The sequence below is a fragment of the Chinchilla lanigera genome, unplaced genomic scaffold, assembly GCF_000276665.1.
Source record: "Chinchilla lanigera isolate Chin_1 unplaced genomic scaffold, ChiLan1.0 scaffold00022, whole genome shotgun sequence".
In the NCBI taxonomy this organism is placed as follows: Eukaryota; Metazoa; Chordata; class Mammalia; order Rodentia; family Chinchillidae; genus Chinchilla; species Chinchilla lanigera.
The window spans coordinates 7,309,636-7,324,703 of NW_004955423.1; the positions used below are offsets into that span (position 1 = coordinate 7,309,636).

The window sequence follows — 15,068 nt, forward strand, 5'->3', positions numbered from 1 at the left end:
AGCAGGAGTGGTTGGTGAGTCTGACTGCTGTGAGACTTTGAATGCTTGCTTCTCTCTTTTGTGGTGATGGAGATTGAACCCAGGACCTTCACACTATGCTACATCCCCACCCTTTTTATTCTATTTATTTATTATTTTGAGACAGGTTCTCACTAATTTGCTAACTTGCCCAGGCTAGATTCAAACTTGGCAATCCTCCTGCCTCAGGCTCGGAGAGTGCTGAGATTATAGGACTACATTACAATGCCCGGCATGGTTTGGCTATTAAATATGCCCTCACAATCCACATAGTAAAAGACTTGGTTGTCAGTCTGTGACAGTACTAGAGCTGATGGAAACTTTAAAAGGTAGTGCCTAACTGGAGGAAGTGAAGTCATTGGAAATGTGTCCTGGAAGGGGATAGTGAGACTGTGGCTTCTTTCTGTCTTTCTTTGCTTCCTAGCCACCCTGGGGTGAGCAGTCTCACTCCACCATGTGCTCCCCACTGTGACGTGCTTCATTACCACAGGCTCAAAGGAATGAGGCCAAGAAACCACGGACTGAAACCTCTGAAACTGGGAGCCAAGGTAAACCTTTCTTCCTTATAAATTGGTTTTCTCAGGTATTTTGTCCCAGCAACAAAAACCTGACTAAGACATCACCCGTTTGTAAATAATCCCTGATTAAACTCTTTTTAACACACCCTTTGAGCATATCGTGTGGGTCTTGCTGTGACCCTGGCATGGTACCTTCCTTTCACAACACACAACTTAAGCAAGTAGAACTGAGGTCTTCTAGACAATCCAGAGCTCTTTTCCATTCACTTTAGAGTCTAAATATCAAGCATTTAATAATAATAATAATAGTAATAATAATAATAATGGGCTATCAATGAGAGGTTTCAAGATGTCTAGCATTGTGCCTAGTGTTTTACATACATCATCTCATTTAATCCTTACATCCAGGTGGTAAAGCAATTCTGTGAAGTTTTATTTATTATCCCCATTTTAAAAATAAAAACCTAAGTCTTAGGGAGATTAATCTGTTGGAAGTCATGCAGCAGGTAAATGGCAGAGCAGAGAATTTGGCTCACTTCTTGACTCCAAAGTGAAAAAAATTTTCTTTTCCTTTTGGTCATTCAGAAATGTTTTAAAACATTTTAACTAACACACAATTTATATATTTATGGGAGAACAGGGTGATAATTTGATATATGCATATGATGTGTAATGATCAAGTCTAGGTAATTAGCATTTCCATCTCCTTAAATGTCTTTATCATTTGTGTTGATATCCTTCAAACTCCTCCCTCTTTGCTCTTTATAAAATATATAATAAATTGTCAGAAACCATAGGTACCCTACTGGCTGTAGAATACAAACCTATTCTTTCTACCTATTTTGTGCCCATTATCCAAGCCCTCTCCCCCTTCTCTGCACTCCCACGTACCCTTCCCAGACTCTAGTGAGCACTATTTTACTCTTCCATCAACAAAATCAACTTTTTTTTAGATCTCATAAACGAGAGAAATGATGCAATATTTGGTATTTTGTGCCTGGCTTATTTCACTAAACATCACTTAACATAATGTCCTCCAGGACCATCCATTTTGCAGAGCCAGTACTTTGATAACACCGATGTCGTTTGCTTTGGGATGGCCCCAAAACACTCTGGATTCTTTGAACTCACTGTCAACTTCAACCCCAGCAAGTGATGGATGTGATCCGGCTGTAGCTTGATGGGAAATCAGGATGGAGGGAAACCAGCCCAGAAAATAGTCCGGGGAGTTAGTTTGGGTTGAACAGCAGGGTCTGGTGGAGAGTCAGTGTTTAAAAGGCAGTAATGGCCTCTCAGCAGAAGAAAGGGGAGAAGAGGCTTCAGATAGGAAATGTTGCAGGCAGTTTACACCACACCCCCAAGAGGGCCAGCACTCATTGCCCAAAAGGCTAAGTATTAGGAGCCCCTGAGTTCTCAAAGTGAGTCAGATTTTTGGATTTTAAACATCAGAAGAGCCCCTACTTGGCCACTGCACCTGCTGTGGCTGATACAGGGCTCTTAGGGTGTAGTTAAAATACATATCATCTACTTGCCACTGACTTCTCTGGGTAAAGGAAATGAAAACATGGGTCCTTGAACACAGAAAAATGCAATTTTTCTCTCCTGAAATTTGCTATTCCCAAGTGGCCTTCAAACGATCAAATAGCCTTTTATTTTACCACTTATTTGTTTCCCTATAGGAGCCAGAAACACAAGCTATATATATTTTTTGAGCTTCCTTATATGTGTCTTAAAAATTAAATGCTAGTCTTTCTCTTTATATGTTTTTGTGGAAATTTTAAAGAAAGTATAACAGAAATGAAACACTTTTAATCTCACCAGTCACAGATAGCCATTACTTGCATTTTGATGTGTGACTCAGTTTTCTGATGCTCCAGAAAACTTGGAACATGGAAATGTCACTGGACAGGGTCCAGGGAGTTTCTAAGGCAGAGACAGGAAAGCTTGACTCATCCCACCCACAGGACAGGTTGCACGTTTGCTGACTTCCATCCTTGAGAAACAGAGAGGTTTACTAGGCAGAATTTAAAAGTACACACTCAAAGAAATAAGTGTAGGTCGGCACATTCTAGTTTGGAGATGGAGATATTTCTGCTTTGGGCAGGGGAAATCTGTGGAATTCGTGAATCTGTAGGAAGTTTGGGCTTGTTTTATGGCCTACCTACAGATGGAAAAATAATAGCTCCTTTTACAAGTAAAGTAACGGCCCATTTTACAGAAGAAGAGCAGGGCCCAGTCTATGGTGTGTATGTATGTATGTATGTATGTATTTATTTTTAAGATAGATTATCTAAGATGTTTTGCCTAAAAAGTGTTCTTTGAAACATTTGTGTCACTGGATAAATAATAGGAAACAGAGATAGATCTTTCACAAATGGTAAGGAAAGGAGTAAGGGCATAAAAAAATAAGTATTGGGTACATGTACCAACTCCCCATGATGAATATAATCATTGTGTACTGCAAACGTATACTAATAAAAATAAAAGTTAAAAAAGATACAAAATGAAAATAAAATAAAAGGGTCACAGAAAGCATGTCTTAATAAATCTCTGATAAAACTAGGAAAAAAATTGCTACTCTTCTCTATAAAAAGGTCAAGCAAAAACAGAGTCATAGCAAATGAATAAAATGAAATAAACATTAAGAAAAGAATATCAAAACCAAATAAAGTGGAGGGAGGAAGCTGACATTGGAGAAGCAACCCTGTGTGATATTAATAGAGAACTAATAGAGAATGTACAATTGGGGCTACACGACCACTCCCCTCCACTCAATGGAACTCCCATCTTTGTCCTAAGGCCTAGCTGCCAGAGGTGAAGATAGTATATGTGTGTACCAGATCCTCCTGCATGACCTTTCTTCACTTGGAGCTCCCTGAAGGTTCATGTATATGGACTGCATCTCATACATCCAAGTATAGCAAAGTGAATTATGGGAAAGAAACATGCAAAGTAGATCCAGTAGGCATGACTCAGCAGCCTGTCAATCATATTGTCAATCATGCTTTGGAAGACCCAATGGGAGGTGCCTTAGACACGCACAATATTTCAAATTCTTAAGCCCAATGATCTCAAGCACTTGTGTCATTTCTGCTGGCAGGAGCCCAGTCACCGAGGGTACTGTCTCCTGATTAAAATTATGCTGCCTTTTCCTCACTGTCTCATGCTACATTCAATCCTTGTGCATTGTGCACAATAATCTGGTAATAGTACTACCAGCTGTGCTGGAGGTTGTGGGAGACGCCGTGCGGACAGCTTAAGGGCTGAAATGGAGCTCTTCCCACAGCTGGCCTGTGGGCAAAGCCCTGATGACACACCTTTAAGGTGTGGTCCAGTGGAAGCGGGTGTTTGTCCTCTTTCTTCTTCCAATCACAGCTTAGAGCTGCTGGCTGAAGGAAAGAGGAAAATGCCAGGATTCCAGCCATCCACACTGAACCACCGAGTTGCCATTCATCTTTCTTTCCTGATGCACCAGAGGAAAACTCAGAGAACACAGGCTTCCCCTCCCACCTGCTGCACAGCACTGACTGGAGCGAAGGGGAGTCTGACAGGAATCTGGACTGTAGTTGACCTAGTGGCCTGGCATGATTTCATTTTCTTTCTCATCTTCCATCAGCACTAGCACATGAGTAGGACACCATGAGAGGGCACCGCCCCACCCCACCCAGGCATAACCTCACGTTGAATCTGTTTCTCTTAGTATTAGGTGTCTACCTTTTTTTTTTTTTTTAACCTTTAGACTTCTAATATCCTTAAGGGATTTGGGGTCTGATGGCCCTGGAAGAAAAGAAGCATTAAATAAGCCTAGGGAATGCAAATATGGAAAATTCTGGTTAACTTTGATTGTGTTTTGAAGTCACAATCTTCTTAAAAGTGTACTTTATAAATTATGATTTTCCGTGTCTCTTTCCTTCCTGCTTAATTTCTGCCCTGCCTCAGAAGTGTCTCCTCTATGGCACACAAGATAAAATGTGGACTGTGTCCCAAGTACTTCCTCTTGGATAATGCTAGATCAATTCCCTTCGGTTTCTTCTATTATTTAGGGTTCTACATGAGGTTTTTAGTGGGGCAAACAAAGCTGTTATCTGTGTCTTCATTTTTAATGGTTTTATAGTGTATAGATGAGTGCTAATTTGTTAAAATTCAGGCAAGAGGGTAGGGCATGGTGAAAATTCACTGGGAAAGTGGGTGTGACAAGGTCTCAGAAGAACAGTTCCAAAGCCATGCATGTGGACTTCTCCTGAGAACATGAGCAGGGTTTCACAGGCTGGCCTAGACCTAACCTCAGTCTGAGGAGTGGGTGGTACAACCAGGACAGTCCACACTGAGTTTTCGTCACTGTGTTCTCTTGCATGGTGGCCCGCCCTCACACCGCAGGGTGTACTCTCTTTCCTATATGTACTTGGCCCAAGCTTGCTCTGCAGAGCTTGTTTCTTTTCTTACCTTTAATAAAACTTTGCTCCCATTAGTGCTTGTCTTGACTAACTCTGCTCAGGACAGAAAGAACCTGCAAACTACCTCCAGAAGGAGATTCCAGCACCCCCAAACCCAGCAACAAAATGACATAGTCAGAGACCACTGTAGGGACATAGGCCAAACAAACTTCTGGGCCCTTAGCCTGTTACTTATTAAAAGCATGATATTTGCTTTCCTCTGAAGCAATCATGGATTTAAAACTTGCTTTTACTAATAAAACAGTGACTCTTCACTTGGGCCTATAGAGGCCCATGAGGTAACTAAGAGCAGAACAAAGCTTAATGTTCATGTTGTATCTGTCTCCATTACCTTAAATCCTCTGATCAGATCCTTGCTGGGCTCTGCATTTAAGTATGTTAATCACTTCTGAAGAGTCTATTTAAAAGGTAGTAATACACAATTGGCCCTAAATTTATATAACCTATCTCATTCCATTTAAGTCTGAGGATAGCAATACTAAAGATTTGTAGTGACATTAAATTACCAGTAAGCCCCTACAATCTTCAGTCATTTCCCTAAATATAGAGTTACCTTCGATTCCAGCCATTTTACAAAATTCAGATGGCCCCAAACTGAAACAGTCATTTCATGGAGGCCAAATTCCCCCTCAACCAATAAAGGCTTTTCCCAAAGCCATCTTGCAAAACCAGAACTGAGATAATGGTCAACCAGACTCTAGCCCTCCTCATTTAATCCATAAAGGTTAGTTTTGTTTTGTGGTTGATGAATGCCTCTCACCGATGCGTCCTGAAATTTTTCTCTGTGATAAGAATCAAGGTCAAGTTGAAGTACCCATCTCCTCTTTGGGAGACCTCCTGTATCCTGTCCAGTGACAAACTCATCCACCTAAAATTGGATAAGCTTCTGAGACATCTGGGACAGGACAATAACAGATATTAATTTGAGAGAGTTTCAAACACTCTTTCAATCACCACGGCATTTATTTCTCAAACCTTACATTTCCTGAGACTCAGATTGTCAGTCCTGTAACACCTCAGTGTTCTTCTCCATCAAACATTTGATTAAATCCATGTCTGTGAAGAAGAACCAACCGAGGAAAGAACATAGTGATATTTAATGAATATCCGCAACTTTCTTGTTCTTTACAATGAGTTCAGAAGTGTGGATGAAACCCTGAATGTCTTCCAAAAGTGGGGAGGATGCCACTCCAAGACGTTTGTCTGTGAAAAATGGATTCTTGGGATTTTACTTCTGTTCTAAGGAAAGATTGAAGTTTGTAGTGTCAGTGTCCTTTTTACACTGTAAGATTAACTATAGACAAAGAAGATGGATACATTGGGTTATATCACTTTTCAAGGTCATTTCATTTTGTTTTTTGATGATTATTATCAAGTATGTACTATTATGAACACTTTTCTGTAAAGAACTATGATTTAAGAGCACTACATTTAAGTGGTGTTAATTTTTTTTTGGCTGTTGGTATTTGGGGTTTTTTTGCATTTTAAAAAATTTTATTGCTACATTTTATATATGCATAATGATAGCATTCATCTCACGGAATTTGTACCTGTATATAATATACCTTGCTTCTTATTTTTTCCCATTTTCCTCCCCTCCCTTCAACTCCTCTTCCCCTGCTTATTTATAAAACTTTGTCTCCATTTTTTCCTACTATTCTTGTTTTCTTGTCCCTTTTTTCTTTTCCTCCTCCCTCTTGTGTTCCCCTTCTCACTAAACATTTCTTTCCCCATTTCCCAGTATCTATTGTACATTTTCATCCTTATTTATACTTTTAGTTTTCCACACCAGAGAAACAGTGCAGTATTTAAACATGTGTATCTGATTTATTTCACTTAAGAGTAAGGTCTCAAGGTTCATCCATTTAGCTAGAAATGTCTCAAGCTTATCCTTATTCATTGCTAAGCTGTACTCTGTTGTATAAAAATCCCACATCTTCTTTTTCCATTACCAGTCGATGGGCATTTGGGCTATTTCCAAACTGTGCTGCCATAAGCTTGGATATGTATATATTGCTGGGGTACGATGCTTTTAATTCTTTCAGGAAGATACCAAGAAAGGGAATACCTGGATCAAATGGAATCTCTACTTTTAGTTTTTTGAGGAATTTCCACAACTGATTTGCACAGTGGTTGCACCAGCCTACACTCCCACCAACAGTGGAGAAGTGTGCCTTTTTTCCCACAGCCCGGCCTGCATTTATTATTGGTTGATTTCTTGATGATAGCCATTCTTTCTGGGGTGAGATGAAATCTCAGTGTTGTTTTCATTTTCATCTCTTGAATGACCAGTGATATTGAACATTTTTTCATATATTTATGTGCTGTTTCTACTCCTTCATCTAAAAACTGTCTATTCTTTTCAGATGGGCATTTTTGATCAGGTCTTTAAATTTGGGGGGGTCCTGATTTTTGAGTTATTTATATATTCTAGATATTAGTACTTTGTCAGAGGAAGAGCTGAAAACAAATTTTTCTCACTCTGCGGGTATCTTTTTAACTCTGTTGGTGGTTTATTTTGCTGTTCAAAACTTTTTAATAAGCTAAGATCTCAGTTGTTGATTCTTTGTGATATTTCCTGTGCAATCAGGGTTTTCTTCATAAAGACTTTGCCTACACCAATGTCTTCAAAACTTCTACCTGTTTTATCTTCTAGGAGATTTGGTGTACATATTGATCCATCTTGATTTTGTTTAGTGCTTGGTGAAAGATATGGGTCTAGTTTTAATCTTTGGCGTATGGAAAACCAGTTTTCCCAGCACCACTTATTAGAGAGGCTATCTTTCTTCCAGTGAATGAGTTTGGCTCCTTTGTCTAAGAGAAGGTTGCTGAGTGTGTTTGGAGTTATTTGTGCATCTTCTTTTGTTCCATTGATCCTTGGGGTTTGTTTTTTGCCAGTACCATACTTTTTAAAAACAAATCACAGTAACTTTGTTGTATAGTTTAAGTCAGGGATTGTGATGCCTTCTGACTTGCCTTTGTTGTCCAGAATTGCTTTAGCTATTCGAGGTCTCTTTTCATTCCAAATGACCTTTAGGATTGTTTTCTTGAATTCCGTGAGGTATGCTATTGGTATTTAGATTGGAATTGCATTAACTCTGCATAAAAATTTGGAAATATGGCCGTTTTTACTATGTTAGCTCTTGCTATGCAAGAACAAGGGATACCTTTCCATTTTCTGATATCCTCTTCAATCTCCTTTTTCAGAGTACTGTAGTTTTCAATGTAGAGGTCTTTTACTTCCTTCATGAGATTGATTCCTAGGTTTTTCAGTTTTTTGGATGCTATTGTGAAAGGTATTATTTCCCTAATTTCTCTTTCAGTGAGTTTGTTATTTGCATACAAGAGTGCTATTAATTTTTGAGTGTTGACTTTGTATCCAGCTATGCTACTGAATTGGGTTATTAATCTAAAATTGCTTTGGTGGAGTTTTTGGAATCTTATATATAGAGTATCATGTCATGTGCAAATAATTAAAATTTAACTTCTTCCTTTCCTATCCTTATTCCTTTTATTTCTTTTTCTTGTCTAATAACTCTGGCTAATGTTTCCAGAACTATCCTGAATAGGAGTCATCATAGTAGACACCCTTGTCTTGTTCCTGATTTTACAGTGAAAGCTTTCATTTTTTGTCCATTTAATATGAGATTGGCTGTTGGTTTGTCATAGATAAATTTTATCAGATTGAGATAAAGACCATCTATTCTAATTATCTGAAGAGGGTTTTTTTTTTTTTTTTTTTTTTTGAATGGGTGCTAGACTTTGTCAAACGATTGTTCTGCATCTATTGAGGTGGTTATATGGTTTTGTCCTTGGCTCTGTTAATATGGTATATTACATTTATTGACTTGCATATGTTGAACCATCCCTGCATCCGTGGGATGAGTCCTACTTGGTCATAACCTATAATCTTATTAACAATTCATAACATTCTATTTGCTAGTATTTTATTGAGGATTTTTGTGTCTATATTCATAAGAAAAATTGGTCTGTTGTTCTTTTTTAGTTGGATCCTTTTCTGGTTTGGTGTTAGGGTAATGCTTGCTTCCAAGAATGAATTTGGAAGTATTGCTTCTCTTTCAGTTTCAAATAGTTTGAGAAGTAGTGACATCAAGTCTTCTCTAAATTTCTTGTAGAATTCAGAGTGAATCCATTTAATTACATATTCAATTTCATTGACTGATTTTTGTTTATGTAGAATTTTTATAGTTCCTTGATTCAGCTTTGGTAATTTATATATCTAGAAATCTGTCCATTTCTTCTGTTTTTCATCCTATTAGAATACAGTTTCTCAAGGTAGATATAGTTGATCTTCTGGATTTCTGCTGTGATTTTCCCTTTTTCATTCCTAGTTCAATGGATTTTAGTCTATCCTCTTTTTGATGAGGTTGGCTAAGAGTTTATTAATTCTATTTAATCTTTCAAAGAATCAACTCTTTCATTCGTTGATTCTTCGTATTGTTTTCTTAGTCTCCATTACATTAATTTCTGCTCTGATCTTCAGAATTTCCTGCCTCACATGAGGTTTGGGCTTTTCTTGCTCTTCTTTTTCTAGAAGTTTCAGGTTCAACATTAGGTTGTTCATTTGAGCTCATTCTGTTTTTCTAATGTGGGAATTCACTGCTATCAGTTTCCCTGATAGAACTGTTTTCATTGCATTCCATAAGTTCTGGTATACTGTATTTGCATTATTGTTTAATTATAGAAACTGTCTAATTTTTTTTTTTTTTTTTTTGGTACTGGGAATCAAACTCAGGACCTTACACTTGCTAGGCAGGCACTTGTGTCACTGAGTAAGATCCCCAGCCCAAAACTGTCTAATTTCTTCTTCAATTTCATCTGTGACCCATTGGTTGTTCAGGAGGGTGCTATTTACTTTCCATGTGATTATGAAGTTCTTGTGGTTTCTTTTGCTATTGATTTCCAATTTCATTGCACTGTAGTTGGATAATATGTGTGGGATAATTTCAGTTCCTTTGCATTTATTTAAGCATTTCCTATGAGTTAGTATGTGGCTATCTTGGAGAATGTCCTGTATGCAGCTTAGAAGAATGTATATTCTGATGTTATGGGGTGGAGCATTCTATAGACATCTATGTCCATTTGTTCAAATGTTTGGTTTAGTTCTGATATTTCTTTGTAGATTTTTTATCTAGTTGATCTGTTTATTTTTGACAGCAGAGTATTGAGATTCCCCATTACAATTGTATTATTTATTTTAGATACTTGGGTATGCTGGTATTTAGTGCATATATATTTATTATTTTTATCTCTTTCTATTGTATTGTTCTCTTTACAAGAATGTAGTGACTTTCTTTGTCTCTCTTAACAAGTCTTGGCTTGAAATACACTTTGTATGTGAATAGGATAGCTAACCCTACTTTTCTCTGGATTACTGTTGCATGGAGTATTGTTTTCTATTCTTCACCTTTCAGTCTGTGAATTTTTTTGAATTAAATGTGTTTCTTGTATGCAGCATATTGCTGATTCTTGTTTGTTGAGCCGTTCTTCCAGTCCATTTCTTTTGACTGGTGAAACTGAAACCAGTTACATTGATGGTTATAACTGATATATATTGACTTATCCTTGTCATGTGATATTCCTGTTGTTCATTTTCTTTTTTCCCCCTCTGGCTGTTTTCCCTGCCTTGTAGATTTCTTCTGTTGGGGTTCATGGAGTTGCGTCCTTGTTTTCTCTTTCTAGAATGTCCTTCAGAACATTTTGGAGTGCTTGGCTGATGTTCATGAATTTCTTCAAGTGTCCTTCATCATGGAAGTATCTTATTTCTCCATCAATTTTCAAAGGTAGTTTTGTGGGGTACATCAATGTTGATTGGAACTTGTTTACTTTTAGGGCTTGAAATACTTTACTCTAAGCTCTCCTTGAGCTGCGTGTTTATGTTGAGAAGTCTGCTGTGATTCTGATGGGCTTTCCTTTATAGGTGATTTGTTTCTTGTCTCTAAAAGCTGTTTTTGTGTTGAATTTCTGAAATCTTGACTATTATATACCTTGCTGTAGATTTTTTTGACCATAGATAATTGGAGTTTTATATGCCTAACTTAATGTCAAATTCTTTTTCCATGCTTGGGAAATTTCCACCATTACTTCTGTGAACAGCTTTTTAATGTCATTTGCACTATTGCCTGCTTTTTCATTGACTCCAATCAATCTTATGTTACTCTTCTTTGCATCACCTAGCAAGACCTCTACCCCACCCAGAACAAGTCCTGGAGATACCAACACAGAAGACCTTAGAAGTCATATACCTGAAATTTCTGAAATGATAGGTATTTGATTGATTTTTCATGGCCCCTTGTAATTTTAAAGAAATATTTCTTTTCTTGATTGTCAACTTCAGTCTTGTCTTTTATATCTAATATTCTGTTTTGCACTATGGCTCATTCCACTGTGCATACTTTCAATGGAAATTTCAATCTCCTGGATATCTGTTTCAATCTGTTTCATGGATTACATTTCTTCCCTATATTGAGCATTAATGTTTTCCATCATTTTCCTAAACTCCTCTATTTTTTTAAAAATCTATATCTGCTCTAGAGTCACTAACCAAGTCTCTCATTATGATTTGCATCTATGTAGTTATCTGAGAATTATTTTTGATTTATTTTTTTCCAGATCTTTATTTATGTGCTTTGTTACTTCCACTGTTACTACTTCAGAGAGTTCAGGTGGATAGTTTTTGAATTGTTTCACCTCACTACCCTCTGGGTTTATGTTTGGTGAGCTGGGAGTCTGGGATTGAATCTTGCTTATGTGTCTTCTCATTTTGTATTTTTTAGTTTAATTACTGGGTTGATGCTTGTAAATTGCTTATGGAAAGTAATTTTATTGCTAGTATTTAGAACCCTTAGGAAATGACTACTTGTCAGAGATGTCTTCCAGATGTAGCTGGCTTTTGGGTTTTGAGTCAATTGCAAGATTGTACTCTTTCAATTTATTGGGGATGAGAAGTTCCTGCTTATTTAGCCTATCTCCTGGTTCTCTGACACTGCCCTAGTGTTATTTATGACTCTTAGGCGATCTAAGTCTTGGCATACCAAGAAGAACAACTGATTAGAAGAGTTATGTAACCTTAGGTAAAGTAACACAATCAACAATAACAACAGCATCAAACACAGCCTAGAAAATGACAAACTGTGGTAACTATTGAATTGATACCTTTAACTATATGAAACATATTTGTAGTTATATAACAAAATCTAAAACAAACCACAAAATTATATACAGTAAATATATCTTCAATATGATGATTTGACCCTCAAGGGAGAAAATGTAAAAGTGGTTAGTAGGAAAAATGGAAAACTTGAAGAAGAGGAAGAGATTAGAAACAAGGCTGGAGGATAAAGCAAGAGTACACAAACTTTGGGAAACTGGTGAAGAAGACAGGAGGGAAACAGAGGAGGAAGAAATATAAACATGAATGGAGCAGAACAACAGCAATAATAACAAACTAGAAACAATGTTCACACTCATATAAAAACAAAACAAATAAACAAAAAAAGAGGGGCTGGGGATTTAGCTCAGTGGCAAAAGCGCCTGCCTGGCAAGCGCAAGGTCGTGAGTTCGGTTCCCGGTACCGGAGAAAAACCAAAAAAAAAAAAAAAAAAAAAAACCAAAAAAGAAAACAAAAGAAAAAAAATAGAAGCAAATAAGAAAAGAAAAATGTACACTTCAAAATGCATCTCTGCTGTCACTGGTAGAGCAGCTGGTTAGACAGAGCCCAGATCCATGTTAATTAATCCCAACAAGCCGATGGTATATTTATGGTGTGGTAGTGGGTAATCCCAGCAAAACTGGACCTTTGTTTCCCTTGAAGTCCAGGTTTCTAGCTATGATGTTTGTGGCTATGGGGTTTGTGTCTATGAGGTGTTTGGGTATGAGGTTTCTGGTTTCTGGCTATGAGGCTGGAACCAATTTGTTCAGCCTTCAAGACTTTTTGCCTTCTTCTGGCTTGAACTTAACTTCTTGACATCTTGTCTACTTGAAATCAGTTCTGCCTTGTCCCAACAAGGAATTGCTAGATGGAGCCCCCAGTTACTCAGTTGCCTCAGTTGGCTCCTCTCCAAGATGGCTACTGGCAAGTTGGCCTCCCCTGGGGGATGTCTGGACTGGAATAACTCACCAGCCATTGTAGTCTGCTGCATGCATGTTGCCTTTCTCTGTGGACACCTCTAGGGTCATCAGTAGTCACTATGCATCTGCAGGTTTGGGTTGCCAACCCTGCAGTGAATCAGGGCTCAGGGAGAAAGCACAACTTGTCACTTCCTTCTTCTTTGTTGAAGTCTCTCTTCCCTTTCTCTGTGGGGTTCAATGTTCACTTCAGATCCTTGTTGGGCCCCTTGAACCCACTTCCCCCCTTCTCTTTCTTACATTGCTATATTCCAGTGTCTGAACACCCCATCTCAGAGAGGCTGTTTCTCTGCTGTTCAGCACTCCACCTTCTCGAGGATGCCTTTGTATCCACTGTAGGCAGTGGTCACCAGTGCCTTCAGATGAAAGACAGTAAGAAAGGTTGAAAATAAAGGGGAACATGACAGACAGAAGAAGTTGACAGCACATTTAAGATCAGAGAGTGTAGGAAAACATTCTTCACCTGTAAAACTGTAAAATTACTTTCTGAATATTAAGTCTTGTACAAATAGTCGTGTGACACCACTGCCTGATAGAAAACACATTTACATAGAGAATAGGCAGCAAGTTAATAATCTGAAATTTAAAGAGGTTTTTTTCTCTGACAGCTTGGAATTGCTTTATAAATTTTTAAGAAATGTTAATAGGTATCTGACATGACAATGAAAGGGAAAGTAGTATTACAACATGAATTAAAGCTTTAAAATGTCTGCACAGTCACGAATAGAAGCAAAATTGCTAAAACTGGAAGAATGAACTGGGAAATTGTCACTTCAAAAAAAGAAGGACAAAACAAATTAATCCCTCCCCAAGTAAAACACATTTAACTGGAATGGGCTGAGAAAACAGGGAGTTTAAACTTCAGAAATAGGCATTGAGAAACAATTTAGCTAAACTTCATAACAAGCATTGTATGAGGGAAATGAAGCAATAGGATGTGCAGGGGTTAAAGGCATGGTTTTAGAATCATGTTGGCCTGGATCAGAACTCCAGATGGTTTCTTTCTAGCTATGTGACATTAAGAAGATAAATCCTCTGGAGCTTCAGGTTCCATGACTGCTATGTGGGACATAAGTACCTCCCCCAGAGGCAAAATTCAAACTGAGGCCTTTACCATGACCAATGATTACTGCTGTTTAAATTGTAGCTACACACACACACACACACACACACACTCACTCACACACACTTTGACATAATGCCAGTGAAATAGGGTAGAAGAAATAAAGATAAGTAAAAAGGAGACAAGAGAAGTCATAATTTTAAAATTGTTTTTCATAAAAAATGCAAGTTCACAGCACAATCTCAATGAAAAAATCCCATAGTCTTTCAGCTCAGACCATTCTCTTTTGCCTGCAAATGGACTTTGGCCATTCCTTATAATTTCTTACTTATAAATAAGACATCATTCCAACAGCTATCACCTATGAATGAGCCATCATCTTCTTCCTCTATAGAAGAGAACCAATGCCTTCCATTTTCTTTTTCTATAAGTTTACAGGGTCCACAGATTTCCACCTAAAAATCCACCCCCCAAACATGCTTAGCCCCACACTATCATTTTCCTTTTTCTTTGGAGGGCCTAGACTGTATTTATTTGAGTGTGTACTTCAAACTTTCTGCCTAATTAATCCCTTTATGTGTCTTACTGAAAATTCTTTTCCTTTTTTAGATTTTGTTTTGTTTTGTTTTGTTTTTGAAATAGGGTTTTGCCATGTAGCTCAGGTTGGCCTTGAATTCACTACGTAGCCCAGGCTGGCCTCAAATTCACAGTGGTTGTCCTGCCTCAGCCTTCTCAGCGCTGGGATTATAGGAATGTGCCACCACATCCAGCTCTGAGATTCTTTTTCTGCTATGAGGATCAATAAAACTACAGTTTATTCTGCAGATAGGGTAGGTTTAGGTCAGTAGTGGTGAACCTATGGCAGGT

The 15,068-nt window shown here is 37.9% G+C and overlaps 1 long non-coding RNA gene across 1 annotated transcript in view; it reads left to right on the top strand.

Moving 5' to 3' along the window:
* The first annotated feature begins 424 nt into the window (after positions 1-424).
* LOC106148520 overlaps positions 425-15,068 on the top strand; it is a 50,129-nt gene continuing 35,485 nt past the window's right edge. The window contains exon 1 of the long non-coding RNA XR_001234051.1: positions 425-566. This is a non-coding gene — a long non-coding RNA (uncharacterized LOC106148520). The remainder of the gene's footprint in view (positions 567-15,068) is intronic.